Below are 16,478 nucleotides of genomic sequence, written 5' to 3'. Positions count from 1 at the left end.
CAGCGAGGATTGTAAGGATACTTTACAGCAGCTGTTGGGCATTTCTTTGAAACTCCACAAGCCTTTAACTCCTTAGCTGCCTCACCAAAACAGACATCGTAGTCTTGCAGGAACACTGGAAGAATAATGACTTTTTCAGGGTGCACAGGATGCCATCAACTGAGCAGTCTTAAAGTGTTTAACTAAGGGAAATAAAAGCTTAGTCTTTTCAGGTGAGCAAAAATGAGAAAGATCAGGAATGGGCCACGTGCTGTGAAATTGAGAATTGTTACCACCTTTGCAGCAGCCAGGCCCAAACAAGAGCTGGGGAGGCAAGATGACATCATTTATGCAGAAGAAAAAGAGACATTGCACTTGAAAAACAGCAGAGACAGACAGCCAGGTTTAAAATAGTAAGGTTTATCAGCATTCTCCCACAGAGACACACTTGGCTGACTCTCAGCAAATAAAACTGTCCAGTTGCTCAGTAGGACCAATAAAGCCGAACTAAACCTGGATAAGCAGCAAAGAGTACTCTGAGTTTGCACAGAACTTAGTTACAACGTGATACAACAAACTTCCATCCCCAACACCCTCACAAAACTTCCTGATGTTTTAAAACTACCTGTCTCTGGTCAGGCAGGCTGTCAGAAACCTTCCTAATTCATGTATGAAGCTGTATTCACACAATCACGAAGATGAGCTCTGTGTATGAATGAATCTTGCAGTAGCAAAAATTTGATCTCTATCAATCATGCCCGTATTTCCACTAAATGAGCCAAAAATTTGCACCCACGTTATATTGGGTGTGGGAGGACAGACGGAGCCATAACGATGCAGACTGATGGTATCTGGCATACAAGCTTTATTTGTATAAAAGTTAATACGTGACTTTTTTTTTTTTTAATAGAGTAGAAAGTTCCACTCACGGTGCAAATTTACTCCCAATGATTTCACTGAACTGCACGGCCACTGTTTCCATTTCAGAAGCTTTAAGACTTAACCATACCACCAAACCAAAGTTTCTTTGTTGTTGTTTTTGACACCCTGCATAAGAGCTGTTGAGGGGCTGAGAAGAACAGTGCTGCACCCCTCCATGATCTCTCCAACACAGGCAACAGAAGAGGCTGTGAGAGAGCAGCAACTGGGAGTGCACAGTATGTTTTAAAAAGCCTCAGTTAGGAGATGGATGAGAGACAAAGAGACTGGGATCATGCAGCACAAATGTCCCGATAAGACGCAATTTTCACAGCTTCTTTCTTTCCTTTTTCACTCTGTTCACAGGTGTCATCCACATCCTCCCCTTTTTTGTACAGTGAACCTAGTTTACTTTTTTTTTCAAGGGTGCCGTGGTGATTTTGTGATTTAAACCATAATTTAGTTGCAATATTAAGGTTGGCATAGTTTTAAAAGAGCAGTGTTTCTCCTTAGGCTGCATACCGATCACACTTTGCAGGCTTTTGGCAGCAAGCAACTTAGCTCATCTGTTATCATACTGTAACACTTCAGAGTGCATACCGTATCTAAGAAAGCATTTACAAACTCAGCTTGAAAAAAAAAGAAAAAGAAATAATAACAATAAAAAAATAATCTTTCACATAACTGATTCTGTCTTGCAAAAAATCTCTGTATGCCTTTGGCTGCTTCTGTTCCCACCTGAGATAGGGCGTATCCATATGTAATATATTATACATGTGCGTGCAGGTCGGCAGGGCAACCCTCTGTGCTTCCTTCCAAATGGCAAGTTTTCAAATAGCACTTGCCACTATGTACCTCATTGTGTACAACAGCTCAATCTAAAGGCTGAGAAGCGAGTCAAGACAAAAGAAATCAGCTCAATTTTGCCTGCAGTAAAAAAACCAAGCAAAACGCAAACACAAATGCAGAAGTAAGCAATTTCCAACCACTTCACCTGGCTCAAGAATCAAATTAGAGCCTCGTAACACTGTACCAAGATGTGCTGCAATAAATATGACACTGCCCTAAACTAAAGAAATTGTTAACACTAAGCTGGCATCATCATTGTCAATAGAAGACCTCTTCCTACCTCCTTTCTTTTAAACTAGCTGGGTCTCAGTATCAAACTATAGGTTGCCTCAAAGGTCTGTTTGCACCCCAGCAAAGGACAGTCTGGGTTTTTGGAGGAGTTAAAGCCTTATAACCTGCAATACCAAACAAGTAGCGCCTTTATAAAATCCCATGAGTCTATACTTATGGACAATTAATAGACAAAGCTTGAAAGCTGAACTTAGTGTAATAGGGATGAGATGAAACAAGTTGGGGTTTTTCCCCCAAGCCATCAACAAAACCATCAGATGCATGCAGCATTCTAGAATACTATATTTAAAGGCCTAAGGGGCCACAGATAATCAGCAAGATGGCTAGAGCATGCTTCCTTTAAGCTTCTATCATTATATAGCATCACATTAATAGGACTGGGTTTTTATTCCGTTTAATTTTGGCTAAATTTTAAAATATATTATTTAGTGCAGGGAAGAGACAGATGGACTTGAGTAAGGAAAAGCTGCTGTTCCCAACAAAGAATTTTCAAATGAATTGATCATTACATACATTTTAAGTCAATATTTTAACAGAACAACTTTTTGTCAAAAATCGGGTAAGTTTTGTGGAAAGCAAAAGCAAAAGTAAGTAGTAACACTGTATTCAGCTATTTCTGGCACCTGACCACAATCAGTGTCTCTGCCACAAGAAGGTACGAGTTGACAAAGCTCAGCTAAGAATTAGGCAAAAATATTAATCTCTAGCTAAATGGGCAAAATTGTCTATTTTCATAGACTTTTTCCCTCCCTTCTCTCCTAAGCTGAACATAATATATTTCTGCAATTGAGATGATGAAGGAATAAGATTTGGAGGCAAGCTAGCAGAGCACACAGGTAACAGGGAATGTACAGCATAAGACTCCCAGAGCTTCCACCCAGCATTTGTAAGTTGTCACATGCAACCTTCTAGCCTGAATTTCTGAACAGGTATTAAGAACTCATTCAGGAAGAAATTGGTTCAGAAACCTTGTGCAAGGGTCAAACCTCCCTGCCTTTCCATCTCCAGAAAGCTAAAAGAACCAATCTTAGCATAAAGTTGCATCCACAAAGTCAATGCCTTGCAGTTTCTATTAGCTTGCATCCCCTGCTTTAGAGAGAAAACAAGACTCATTAAATCTTAGGAATCAAGAAAATATTTCCCAAAGCCAAAAATGAAAATATGCATACTATTGTTTAAATTTGATTTTCAGTTGCCCTCAATTTCTGTCTTTTCCACAGCTATAACGATTAAATACCTATTTAATGTTTTATCTATATAATAGGGAAAAAAAAAAGAAAAATGAGTGAACTAACTGAATGATAATAGACCAGAAACATTTTGGATTTTGAAACAATTGCAAAAATTACCATGTTCCTGCAGGCTCAAACAACAACTCAGTCTTGCGTTCTGTTCACATTGGCAACCAGCTATTGAGATACAAGCAGTATGTTCTTCAGGGACGAATTATGTCTGATGAAGTGGGGAAAAACTGTCCAATCTTACAAGCAGTTTAAAAGTTTAATTTTACCTTTTACTAGCTGACTTCACCTTAAAGTGCCCATAACTGGCCTTTTCATATGCCTATAGTAAGGCTTATGCAGAAGTACCTTAGTGTTAAAGGGAAAAAGGGTCAGGAAGAGGAGATAAAGTGAAACTGGTTAGGAAGATCTACGAGATGCCAAATTGTGTGCAGAAAATCCATCCTGAGAGAAATTAAAGAAAATACAATAAAAGAAAGTATTAACAACTACTGCTACTTCCCCCAATACATGCAGGTTGATTTAAAATGTTCACAGCACCCTTCAGCAGAAAGTAACACAACACCTATCCTAAAACACTTGTAGTTTGAGTCATGCAAATGCTCACTGATTCACTCAGTAGAACAAAACCAGACAGCAGCAAGAGGGAAGCCTGAATCATTTTGCCAAAGCTAAGAAGAGGAAGGCAACCGCTGACAGTTTGGGTGCAGGTTCTGCTCTGGAAATCTGAGGATCAGGAAACATAAACGAGGGAAAAGCTTCTCAAAGTCTGATCAGGACTGCAAAATAATTTCCAAAGGAACGCCGAGGATGTCTCATCCCTTGTGATACCTAAAACTAGATGGAACAAAATAGTGGGAAGTAACCCAAGGAAAAAGCTAGTACTGGCAAGTTGACAGGCTATATGGAATAAATTTTTTCTTGCCTCTCTGACTTCTATTAACATTTTTGTGGCTCTTGATGCAGCAAGGTAGGAGCTTTGGTTTACACTCCATAAACACAAGCCAAAAGCCTCCCACGGTTCCATTTGGTAATGTCAGCTTAACATACTCAAATACACAGAATTCTGACAATGAGTCAAGTTCCCACTCAAACATAAATTATGCCAAAAAAACGCCCAAGATTATTTCAACTAATAAACACTTGGTTTAAAAAACATGTCAAATCAACTTGGTCTTTACATCAATTTAATTGCCTCTTACCGCAACCATTGCTTAAGCTGCACTGTGCTGCAGGAAGCACCGAAAGATAAAGGCGATTGAAAACATTCTCACAGCACTCCTCTGACTGTCATCACTTCCGTGGGTGCACAAAGCTAAGAACTCTGCACAAGGAAAAGAGGTTCTTCAGCAACTGAACTTATGTTGTAAAAATAATTTTAAGGATGTCAATGTCCTGAATCGTGAAGACTAGGATTTGGGACAAACTGGGACAAAATTAAGTTCTTAAAGGAAAGGTCAAAGTATTGTATATCCTGTCACATACAAAATATGACAATACAAAGCACTCTCCAAATGTTGCTCTTTGATTCAACCTTCATAGCGTCATTCTTATAAAAGGCATCTCTTCATGAGAAATACAATACTTGAAAATATGCATAACGTTACCCCAAGTTTATACAGATGCTGTTCATTAGCATATTTATTCTCTTTATAAAACTGTGACATTTGGACTTCAGATTTTTCCAAATTCCATTCCAGCTCCCCTACTGAGTTTGTATACTGAGCATTAAAAAGACAACCAAAGTGAAAAATAAAAACAAAAAATTCAACACAAGGGACAACCAAAGCGCAAAGTCATTTGTGATACGTTGGATTTACAGATCCTGAAGTCATATTCTCCAAATGATTGCACTTTCCAGAATTTCGTATGTAGTATCAGTGATGCCGAAGGCAGAGCTGGTGTGGTTAGCTTATGCCCAAGAGGCCTTTTCAACGTAATAGACATCTCTAATAGACCACTCTGACAAGTGGTTAGAAAAAAGCAAAGCAAATGTCTACCAGAGAGATGACAGAAATACAGCAGAAATGCATTGTGAGTTAGAACATTGATTGGAATAACATTACCAGCAGTTATAGGATGGAGAGAAAGACTGAAATCTCCTAGAGGCTCTTCTGCCACACTAAAAGCTAGTTTTCCTAGTAAGGACTGAGCCACGTTCGAAGGGCTAAGCTGAAGTGTACCTTTCCCATAAGAGCAAGCCTTCTTCCTCCACAACTACTACGCTGAAGCTAACCATGGACAAACAAATACTAAATTTGCTCAAAACATTTCTGAGACAAAACTTCTTAAAGAAAACCCTGCTCAACTGAAAACATATGTACCCAAACATAATGTCCTGTCTCCATATGTATTTCCTCTTATAGAATGGTGACATGAACTAAAATTTCATTCCCACTGTGAGATCTCTTCACAACTCATGGAAAGATGAATCACTACTTTGAATGGAAATCATGACTTGTGACTGCTGTAACTTCTGATATATAAAGTATCACATGGGCAAAGCTAGCCTGACTCCCTGCTGTAAATAATTAGCGGATCACAACAAAATGTATTTCACTATCTAGCTTTAATAGTTACTAGAGAATTAATGCTCTAGAGTCTCACCCGTGCTACAGGATAAATGCATGAGGAAAGTCAGAGGTTGAACTAGGTCCAAAACCTTTCTGACAGGGGCCAAAAGCGGATGCTTGGACAAAGAGAGCAACAGGAGCGTGAACGGAGTGATTCTTCCCCTAGCATGCCCTCAGCTGCCATTTAAGGATTTAAGCTGCCTCCAGAACATCCTGCTAAACTACTAAAACCAAAGTGATCCTCTGTGAATCTCCTTACTGAATGGAGTAACACCCCTGGCTTCGGTGATATCCTGTGACACCGACCTCTAAGATTTGACTATGGGCTGTGCAAAGTATCTTACTTGGTTTCAATTTTGTTGGCAAACTGATTCACTGAGTGTCCCCTGATTATCACGCTATGAGAGAATAATTATTTCCATTTACTTAATATGTGCTGCTCAGGAGATCTGAGTCCTAGATCAGATGCCTCTTATTCATTTTCTTTCCCCTTTGAACAGCCATGGTCTAATAGACCTAGGAGATAGAGCACAGGGAGTCTGGTGCTACGTTACATACACCTAATACCCAAAATATATTTGTACAAAGGCATAATGATGCTTTCTAGTTTAGCTTATTCGCTTTGTTAAAGCTCTCTGGTTTCTGACCAGTGCTAGTGGCTGAGCTGAAGTATTCTCAGAACAATGAAGAGGAATCCCCTACAAGCACTCTTTGCTGAGTAACAGTTGCTAGTACCTACCTCAGGACTTTTTCTTAGAGATATCATTAGAAGCACCTAATTAAATAGGCTGATAAGCCATTTGTTTCAATGATATTCCCACTACAACTCTGACATCAATTCTGCAGGGCTTCAGCAGAGTAAATTCTGGTATGTTGCACTAACCAAGCAGTTCAACATCTTTGAGAAGCAACACTGATTCCTGCAGGAAGGAATAAGTTTTCATACCTCAGCGCTTAGGTACTTAACTAACTGGTCTCTTCAGTCTCCTGCTACACCTCATGGAGAAAACAGGTCTTCTGCTGAGCAGGAATCCAGCCTTGGATTTGTTGAAGTGCCCTCTGATAGCCCCTATCCCTCTTCACTGCCTACAGCCAGCTAGGCTAATCCCGCATGCACAGCTAGTGTGAAAAGCTTCCCGCACACTCCTCTGCGCATCTGAAAGAAAACATTTATCTTAAGATATCTGATTCTGGACCGATAATCATCCTTTTTTACAAGGTGTCATGGTCTCAGCCCTTACAATTTTCCCTCACAGTGGAATAAGTTTGCATATGTATATACTTACACATTTTTAAATATATATGTATTTTATAAATGTAAATACATAGGAGCCTTATTTGTATCCCACAGTAGGGCACAGTGTTATTCACAGGCTTCCAGATGCTTTGTCCAGTCCAACCTGCACGTGTCACTTCCACAAAACAAAGGCGGAACACCAACATTGAGGGCCGCTTCCCCGAAATTGTCATCCACGTTTTGCCAAGGGCTTCTTTCCTCCCTCCTGAGAGATCCTCCTGTCCATTCATCCTCCTCCCCAGGCAGCCCCGCTGCCCCCGGGGCGGCTGGTTAGCAGGTGCCCAGGTGCTCTGCCCTCGGGAACACCAGGAGCAAAGGCAGAGGCAGGCATGGCTGCCCACCACAGGGCAGGGGGCACGGCCCGGGCCCATGGTCCCCCCTAAGAGCAGTGCTGGCGAGCACCACCACTCCTGCCGTTAGACGACGGCCAAAACGGTGCCTTTGTTCTACCTGCCAAGCCAGGGAGCAGATGACATGGGTCCATGCTTAACAAGGCAGCTGCAAATTCGACAAAGCTATTTCTTACAAGTATTGTACAAGCCCTTTGGGAAGGCGGCCTTAAATCTCCACAGGGTTACGTCTTGCACAGGTGGCCTGTATAACTTCACAGGATCCTGTTCTTAATATTTTTTTTCAAAGCTTGCTCACTACATTTATTACTGTAGTTCTGACTAAGCCTCCAAACTATTTTTACGGGCCCTGAACAATAGTAATCGTTTAGGATCGAGTTCAACTTGCTAAACTGAATTATATCTAGTCCAGACCCTTAAAATCACACATCTCTGACAAATGCTGTTGATGACACAACATAAAGGCTATCAATTGGGATACTGTGCATTTAAGAGATATACGGAGAACACCAGAAGAACAAGGATTTGCCATAAGCCTTATTAATTGTTCAGACCTGAAAAAAAAAATGCAGTGTGTTGTAACACTTTCTTAGCAACAACTTCATTTTGAAATGCACAATGCAGATGAGGTAAGGTAAAGATGATCAGGTTTCTGAATGTTTTCAGTGGCATTTAAGAACCTTGTCTAGAACCTAACAGGACATAAAGAAGTTGTAAATACCATTCTTCAAATAAAGCAACATTAAAACTAGAACATATTACTTGCAAAAGGCTATCTGCAGAATGACAAGTTAAAATTATTCCAATTTTACTCAGTTTCCTGAAACAAATTCTGATGCTCAATCACTCCTATTTACCTTTGAAGCATTTGCCCAGAATCATATACATTCTATAGAAATTACCAACTAACCTTAAAGAGATTGGCAAGAGTTCTGCAGCTCTGATTTGCACGAAGCTGAAATTATGACAAAACCCATCCCACTATGAATATGCTCTGATAAACCTACATAGTTTGTCTTAAGACTCATGCAAGAAAATAAAGAGGAATGTGTATGATAAAATGGCATCGCTGTCATTATTAATACTAGAGTCATAAGCCACAATCTACCTCACTGTTACCATACATATGCAATTCTTCCTTATTTTTTTCTTCAGTTCTAAACCCTAAAAGCCAAACTGGACAGTTAGTTTTTCTTCTCAGGTATCATGAATATACCTTCCCCGCTACTATGCCAGAATTTTATGTTTTGGTTTGGGGTCCCCCCCGCCATTCTCTTCTTTTTTTAAGGCTATATAGCAAGAAAGTGACTAAACCTTAAAATAATGGTAAAACATCTAACTTGCTCTAGATTTAATTTACAAATTCTGCTTGTGTTAACAAAAGGCCTTTAAAAATGTTACATTTTGAGACTGTCCAGACTATAGTTAAAGTAAAATGCAGGTACTCAGAGTTATACTAGCAATAAGAGTCACAAAATACAGTCCTCAGCCCTGTAATCTTATCTTACACATGCAGCCCCACAGACTTTATTGGGGTTACCTGCACAAGGAAAGCTTGCAGAATCCCACCATATGCACTCTGATATTTACTGGCATTTGGTATTAAATGATCCAGGACAGATTCGCCTTTTATTTAAAAGCCTTCCTTTCTTTTAGCTCCAGAAATTTAAGCAGAAAACTTGCCATTTTGGTACCAGAGGAGTGTTAGGATCCGTGATTGGTCCTCAAACAGAACAGCTTGCAAATACAGGAACAACTAGCTATTTGGGGCTTTGTATTGTCTTAATCAAGGTAAATCCACTCTACTGTTAACACTTTAAAAACACTTATTCACTCACTCAAACCAAAATTGATTGGAACAGAGCGCTAAGAAAAATTATCCTCTTAGAGAAATAATGTAAATTCTATTAATGCATAGGAATGTATGATCACTACACACACACCTGCTGTGTGTTAAAATTACTCCTTTACAACCACTCAGAAATAAATGGGGTGGCTGCTTTGAAAAGTTTGTTGTTCTTTTTTTTTTTAAACACTAAGCAAATGTTCACAGGCAAACTTCGTCAGAAATTTGACCAGAAAGTGTCTTTTTCATATGTGTGTAGGAGAGACATATGTTATATGTACCTATATAACATAGAATTAGAAGGATACATTCAGATGAGGTGCACAGGTAATTTCAGAAGAGGCATTAATCTGCTGACTTCATGTATAAGAACTTAGCACTATTTATGTGCAGAAGAGACATGGTGCTCTCAGGAGCTAAAAACAATTTCAATTAAGTTTTACTAAGGAGCAGCTCTAAGGAGGCCCTCTGTGCCTGCAGGATATGACTCATTGCTTTGCTAGGAAGGACTTGTATGTTAAATACAAACATTAATAGTCACCTGTCCATGCCTTCCTTAACACACCTGAAAAACTGCAGACCTGTCCTCAGCTGCCAGGAAAACACAGTAGGGATGCAATATCATTGCCACCAAGACCAAAAAAAAGCAATTCCAGCAAGACTCTCCTGACAGATCAACCCATTTATGACACCTGCTGCTCCAGAAGCCAAATCTTGCCATGATAATTGCAGGGCTGAACACAAGCAGCAGAAAGGTCCCTACTGTGTCCCTCAGGTCCCACCTTGCCTCTGCCTACTTCCACGCTGCTTGTCACAAAGGCAGATGGACAGGCTGGAGAGGTGGGCTCATGCAAATTGCATGAGGTTCAACCAAGCCAAGTGCAGGGTCCTGTACCTGGGACGTGGCAACCCCAGGCACAAATACAGGTTGGGTGGAGAATGGCTGGAGAGCAGCCCTGAGGAGAAGGACTTGGGAGTGCTTATGGATGAGAAGCTCAACATGAGCTGGCAGTGCACGCTGGAAGCCCAGAGAGCCAACTGTGTCCTGGGCTGCATCAGAAGTGTGGCCAGCAGGTCACGGGAGGTGATTCTGCCCCTCTTCTTTGCGCCCATGAGACCCCACCTGGAATACTGTGTCCAGCTTTGGAGTCCTCAACACAGAAAGGACATGGACCTGTTGGAACAGGTCCGGCGGAGGGCCATGAGGATGATCAAAGGGATGGAGCACCTCTCCTATGAAGACAGGCTGAGACAGCTGAGGTTGTTCAGCCTGGAGAAGAGAAGGCTCCGGGGAGACCTTATAACAGCCTATCAATACCTGAAGGGAGCCTACTGAAGAGCTGGAGAGGGACTCTGTCAGGAAGTGTAATGACAGGACAAGAGGCAACAGTTTTAAATTGGGAGAGATTTAGATTAGATCTCAGGAAGAAATTTTTTACTATGAGGGTGGTGAGACACTGGAACAGGTTGCCCAGGGAAGTTGTGGATGCCCCATCCCTGGAAGTGTTCAAGGCCAGGCTGGATGGGGCTTTGAGCAACCTGGTCTAGTGGGAGGTGTCCCTGCCCATGGCAGGGGGGTTGGAACTCGATGATCTTTAAGGTCCCTTCCAACTCTACCATTCTATGATTCTATGACAAGCTTTCTCCGAGTATCTCCAACACCAAATACGCATGTAACAGAGCTCCAGCAAAACACTGAACAAGTGGTGCCAAGCAACTAAGCTGGGTAATACCAAGATTTTGCTTTCCTTTTAATTACCATTCTTCCAAAAGGATGAACAGGTGTTTTAACTGGGTTTTTCAGAGAGGCCTTTAGAGGGGTGGGGATGGGGAAGAAGGCATCCAAGACTTTAGTGTTCCCTTAGGACCTCTTTGAACACCAGAAGCTTATGAAATATTTGGATAGATCCATCCATTTATGTCTGAAAAATCCCTTCCCTCAACTCCCACTAGCCAAAGGGCTAGCAACTGGCCACAGCTATATTTTATTTGAACAAGTGGAAAACAAAGAGAGGAACAAACAACAGTCTGTGCTCCAAGCCACCTCTCAAGGATGCCTTGCCCTACCCCCCGAGGACTCAGCTACAGTATAATCAAAACCAGGGTGAAGTTGCAGCTGCAGCCACAAATCAACATTTGCCTTTACGTATGAACCTCATATAGCAAAACTGTGGGGTCCTTATGTAGCAGTGAAAGGAATATATGAGTTTTCTCCGCTTGCCCTTCACCAAAGCACAGATGATGGCTCCAAGCCCAAATTTCAAACAAGGCAGGGGGTGAAAGAAAGCACAGTTAGAGACACAGAAGAGGGACATCTACCTGGCTCACCGACATTCTTTCCACTTCCTTTTCTCTGTGTAGAGGCAACTTAACCTCACTGCTTCTGAGAAAGTTCCTATTAGAAAGATGCGGTTTCCAGTTCGTTTTTATTGCATTTTCCAAAGTTGCATCATCAGAACAGAGCATATTCCTGTGGGACCTGAAGGTCCAAAACTGTAAGCCATTATAATAAATAATAACGAATGTCATGGCTAGTAAAACCTGCAATCTGAACACATACAAAAATTAATTTCACTATGTACAGTTACTTTTCAAACTCTGTGCTTTTCACATTTTCCTGGCAGAAACATATAGCCACAGTCACCAATAAATATGAACAATATAAAAAGTACAAGCCCCTACTCAAAGGCGTAATTTTACTTAGGCTTATTTAAGGCAATAACCAATCTTAATGAAAAAAAGTATTGGAAAACTAAAAAAGAACTACAAAGCTGACTTGAGAATCTACCTGAAAGCTCATGTTTCCCTTATGTTCATTTGTGTGGAGGTGAACATGCACCAGATAATGAAAAAAATCCTGTTGCCATAAAATCAACTGGTAGAACCAAGATAAATAAGAACAAAACAAAAGAAAAGCCAAAGAAAACAAAATAAAAAGTCTCCAAAACAACAAAAAGCAGAAATCCACATTCCTGTCAAAACAAGAGATTTTGATCCAAAACACCAATGCAACATTGACTTCCACCAAAGCATAACAATTAAAGTTTTCAAAGTTTCTTCAGAGCATCTTGTGGCCCTAGGGCACTCTTGTCAAAATCACATAACTTGTCACCATGAATCATGCCCACAGGCAGCATTTGTGGGGTCAGATGAGGGGGATACAGGGCACTGCCAGTCAGTGCTCCTGGCTCAGAGGCGAGGAGGGAACTTGTGCAATTCGCCCTGATGGCAGCATCCCTTCCCTTCACTGAAACCCAGAACCTAAAATCTCTGTTCCATAGGAAATGAAGTCTAATCCGCACAGAAAGGTTACAGTGAGAGAACTGGAGATCTGAGAGAGATTTGTTTCCACTAAACTCCTGTGAAAGAATGATTAAGGACATTTATCTAGTTTATCCAAGTACTTCTCTTGGATGTCAAATATGGAGAACGTGGGTGTGGGGAGGGGCGTGAGGAATCTTCCACCGATGTCTCCATGTTGCTGTTTTGTAGTTGCAGTTGGAAGAGGAAAGTGCCAGAGCAGATCTCTTGCACAACTAGAGTGTCTCAGCCTGAAAAAATATGTCAGCCTGCTGTCACATACTTAAGTACTGTCATTAATGACAAAAGAAAGCAAGGAGAATAACAACATGCAATCACACTGGTTCATTACCAAATGCAAAGAGAAACAGTATTTCCCCAACTATAGGAACACAAAGTACCAAATCACAGAATGTAATAAAGATCTGAACTTTAGCAGATAAAGGGAAAATCCAGTACACAGCTAAAAGAAAACCCTAGAGTCCAGGAAAAAAGCAACCTGAGTGATTTCATTTCTGATCAGACAAACTAATGAAAGATTACTGTTCGATTTCTAGATAGTGACAGAATATAGTAATTGATGGGGATGGTATGAAGAAGCTCAGTTTAAAACAATAACAAACAAAACCCCAAACAAACAAAAATCCCATACGACAACTCAGAAATCTTAGGTTTAGACACAAGCCTGAAGTCTTATCAAGCGTTGTTCACAGCTGCTTCATGCCAGCATGAAAAAAAACCACTAAAATTCTTCAAAAGAGAAATGCTATTCTCAACAGCTTCTATGAGTTAAGTACTCTCTACTATCACATAACACATAAACATTTAGTCTGAAGCATAATGATGAAGTTCATAACAGCAAACAGACACCGGGGGAAAAAAAAAACAAAAACAAAACCATAAAGAAAACCAAGGGCTTAGGAAGAACAAAATTAATCTATTTTCCTGAAAACTATCTAAAGGTGGGGAATCCCAGATTATGGAGAAGACCACAAACTTTAAAAGCTTGCCTAATATGTGTTCTATGTTGCTTAGATACAAAAAAAAAAAAAGAGAGAAAAAAAAGACATTTTTGAACAAATCAAATCAAAACCAAGCAAGCAACAAAAATCAGATATACAATTTGTGTGAAGCCTGAAAGCCGTATCTGGACATTTCATGTAACTTTAGTAGCCACAAAAGCAGATAAAATTGGGTATTTAAAAATGTCAAATAACTTTTTCTTAAACAGAGCTCTTGAACATGCACTGCCAAAGACAATTGTTTGAAGTAGAGCATCCCACACAATATAGCGGGAAAAACATCAGAGTTGGCTTTGAAAAGTTATTTCATTCATGTCTGTCTTGGTAAAATTAGGGGGTATCTGTGGATTCCCCCGCCTCCTCCCTCTTCAAAAAAGGCATCTCCTCTCAGAGTGTGTTGCAAATGATCAAATCAATGGAATAATGATCTTGATTGTCTAAGCAAGCTCTCCATAGACATGAGTTCACGAGAGAGGCAGCCATACAGCTTCCTCAGACATTAGTAAAGACTTTTGATCTTTCTTTGAAGAAACTTTTCTCAGGATATTTAAAAGTCTGTGGTTTATTTTCATGTGTGGGGAAAAGCAACGATGAGGCGAACACTCCTACACAAAGAAATGTCTCAACAAAGCTATGCTTGTCAAAAATATCCTTGAAGGAAATTAATATATAAACACACTTTGAAGGTGTACATTTTTATTCTGTAGTCCTTACTGAGGTCTCAGCTACCTATTTCATGACTCATGGACATATGGCAATCCATGCAAGCAAGCTCTCCATAGACATGAGTTCACGAGAGAGGCAGCCATACAGCTTCCTCAGACATTAGTAAAGACTTTTGATCTTTCTTTGAAGAAACTTTTCTCAGGATATTTAAAAGTCTGTGGTTTATTTTCATGTGTGGGGAAAAGCAACGATGAGGCGAACACTCCTACACAAAGAAATGTCTCAACAAAGCTATGCTTGTCAAAAATATCCTTGAAGGAAATTAATATATAAACACACTTTGAAGGTGTACATTTTTATTCTGTAGTCCTTACTGAGGTCTCAGCTACCTATTTCATGACTCATGGACGTATGGCAATCCATGCAAACACTGAGCAGATTAAAAAAAAAAAAAGTAGTGAAATTAAAATGGAGATGGCTATAAGGGTTAAGAAGTTTGGGTCTTGGATACCCAGACCAATTACTGTGGGGTAACAAATCAACTTACACTAAATAACATATACTAGATAATCCTTGGCTGCAGAAAGAGTTGAGAGACAGTCACAGTGAGGAAAAGCTGAAATGTGGGATTCAAACTCGGCTGCAGTAGCTGCCGCCTTTGCCCTTCTATAGGTACAGATCTACAGAAAAACAGGCTCCTTCCGTAATTCTCTCTACACAGCTTCATTGTTCCTTTTTCTTTTTTTTATTTTTAAATATATACTTGGTCATATATACTACAGTTCTTAACCTAAATTGGAGCTGAATTATCCTGGTACGTAAATGTCTACATTCCAGTTAATTTCAGGATATTCAGGAATAAGGATGAGTTTAGATACACAAATTCTAAGATTGGAACATTTTCTTTTCACATAGCACTATTTCCCATTTTTGCTTTGGACAATGCTGTAATTACAGAGTAATTATACATTGGAGCCAAAATTACAGCAGCTTAATAATAAGTATTATGCCACAAGCACTGTATTAAATAACATTAGCTGTTTCTTATGTTCATAAAAGAGAAAATGCTATACTTGGAAAGCAAATTCCTATAATTGAAATTGGAGCAGCTGAGTTTTATTTCAGTGTACTTTACCAATAAAAGTTTGTCATACAGACAACTGCAAGAGTCACATTTTTTTTAATTTAGAAAGAGAAACAGATAACATGGCATTGCAGAGTTTACCTTTTCAAACACTTAGATTTTTTATTTTTTTTTTTTTGATGCCCATGAAAAATAGTTAGTATATAATCAGGTAGATCTTTCTTGCACTAAGCCTTATAAATAATCCACTTTTAGCGTCTAATTACAAAATGAGTGTGAAATATTTTACTAAAAAAAAACCAAACCCAAAAAACCCTAAGCCCAAGGAAGCAGGTAGAGAAAGAGTTCCCCATATTAATCTCTCAGAAGCAATTCAGCGTAATTGAGTAAAATTCCACACAACTCTCAATTCCCAGAAGTAGAAAGTTAAAGAAATTCTAGCTATTTTAATTTTGATTCCTTGTCAACCTTTTGAACTCATGAAGACATGGGATTATACTGGCGTTGTTACCCTACAGTAGCACATTGAAGCTATGCTACACATACAGCTTCGGAGTCATTCTCCCACTAAAACTAAACCCCTGGCTGCACATTGAGGCCTTGCAACGTGTAGTACCTCACTGAGAAGACAAATCACCTCAAACAAATCTACTGTGTCTAACTTATTTTCTAGATAATTTTATACATGTACTAAAATAAACATACTGTAATTTTCTAAGGCTACCATAAACCTAGTAAAATACTGGATCACAAACTGGGAGAGCTAAAATCCTGTGTAGGAGAGAGAAGAAGGGTTTAGAAGGAGGAAAAAGTGATGTGAGTGCCTTCGAGTGTTAGGTACCGTCAAGTTGTTCCAAGCTATGACCAGAGTCAAGGGAAAATCAGTGCATGTTAGAAAACTCTCAAAGTACCAATTTCTTTGTTAAAACGTCTGTGGAATCCAGGTCTTCATTTCAGATTTCAGAACAGCTACCCAGTTTTGTCAAAGAAATGTTATGCAATACAGCAGGAAGCTCAAACTCTTGATTTTCTCATGGATCACCATGAAGAAGTCTAGTACCC

At 39.8% G+C, this 16,478-nt stretch overlaps 1 protein-coding gene across 3 annotated transcripts in view; it reads left to right on the top strand.

The window, feature by feature from the left end:
- Positions 1 to 16,478, top strand: part of FILIP1L (filamin A interacting protein 1-like) — a 198,194-nt gene that overhangs the window by 94,024 nt on the left and 87,692 nt on the right. The window lies entirely within an intron of this gene.

Source organism: Calidris pugnax, unplaced genomic scaffold (assembly GCF_001431845.1).
Source record: "Calidris pugnax isolate Ruff unplaced genomic scaffold, ASM143184v1 scaffold95, whole genome shotgun sequence".
Taxonomy (NCBI): Eukaryota; Metazoa; Chordata; class Aves; order Charadriiformes; family Scolopacidae; genus Calidris; species Calidris pugnax.
This window is presented reverse-complemented; position numbering and strand designations above follow the sequence as displayed.